Source organism: Arachis stenosperma, chromosome 1 (genome assembly GCF_014773155.1).
Source record: "Arachis stenosperma cultivar V10309 chromosome 1, arast.V10309.gnm1.PFL2, whole genome shotgun sequence".
In the NCBI taxonomy this organism is placed as follows: domain Eukaryota; kingdom Viridiplantae; phylum Streptophyta; class Magnoliopsida; order Fabales; family Fabaceae; genus Arachis; species Arachis stenosperma.
In genome coordinates, this window is record NC_080377.1 from 38,530,563 (window position 1) to 38,531,746 (window position 1,184).

Consider the following 1,184-nt stretch of genomic DNA (forward strand, 5'->3'; position numbering starts at 1 on the left):
TGTTCACAATTTCGCGCACCAAGTTTTTGGCGCCGTTGCCGGGGATTGTTCAAGTTTTGAGCAAGCTTTTGGTAACAATGCCTGGGATTGTTCTAGTTTGGACAACTGACGGTTCATCTTGTTGCTTAGATTAGGTATTTATTTTTTTTCGAAATTCTTGAAGATGAATTCTAGAGTTTCATGATGATTTGTTGAAATCTGGCTGGCTGAGAAGCCATGTCTAATCTGATTGGACCGAGGTTTCAACTTATCATCACAAGAGCTTGTTGATTTTCATCAATCTTGCTTTTGGAGCAGTGATCTGCTAAGGCTTGGCTGACCTTTGGTCATGTCTAGTGTTTTGGACCGAAGCTTTCTTTGAAAGCTTGGCTGGCTGTGAAGCCATGTCTAATTCCTGGACCGGAGCCTTAGACTAGCATTGCACTGATTCCTGGAATTCTCATTAAGAATTTTGATACCTTTTCCCACTTAATTTTCGAAAAACACAAAAAAATTTACAAAATCATAAAAACCAAAAATATTTGATGTTTCCTGCTTAAGTCTAGAGTCTCATCTTAAGTTTGGTGTCAAATGCATGTTTTTGTTATATCTTTCGAATCCATGCATAAAATTCTTTGTTTTGATCTTTAAATTCTATTGACTTGAGTATCTTGGTGTTTCATATAGTGTCAGTAGTACACAAACTGCTAGGTTTGGTGTCTTGCATGCATTGTTATTTGATTCTTGTTGCATTTTGATTATTAAAAATCCAAAAATATTTTTAATTTGTGTCTTTTCAAGTCAATAATACAAAGAATTGACGATTCAGAACATACTGCAGAGGAATTATACAGAAAAAGCTGAGCATTCAAAAATGCCCAGTGAAGAAGACAGACTGGCGTTTAAACGCCAGCCAGGGTACCTGGTTGGGCGTTTAACGCCCAAAGAGGTAGCATTTTGGGCGTTAAACGCCAGAATGTATACCATTCTGGGCGTTTAACGCCAGGATGGTGCTAGGGGGAAGATTTTGTTTTCAAATCAATTTTTTTTCAAGTTTTCAAAGTTTTTCAAGATCAAATCTTTTTCAAATCATATCTTTTCAATCAAATGTTTTCAAAATCAATTTCTTTCCTTTTTCAAAGATACTTGCTAACAATCAATGATTTGATTGAACATTGTTTGCCTTTTCTGTTAAGGAAGGTTTT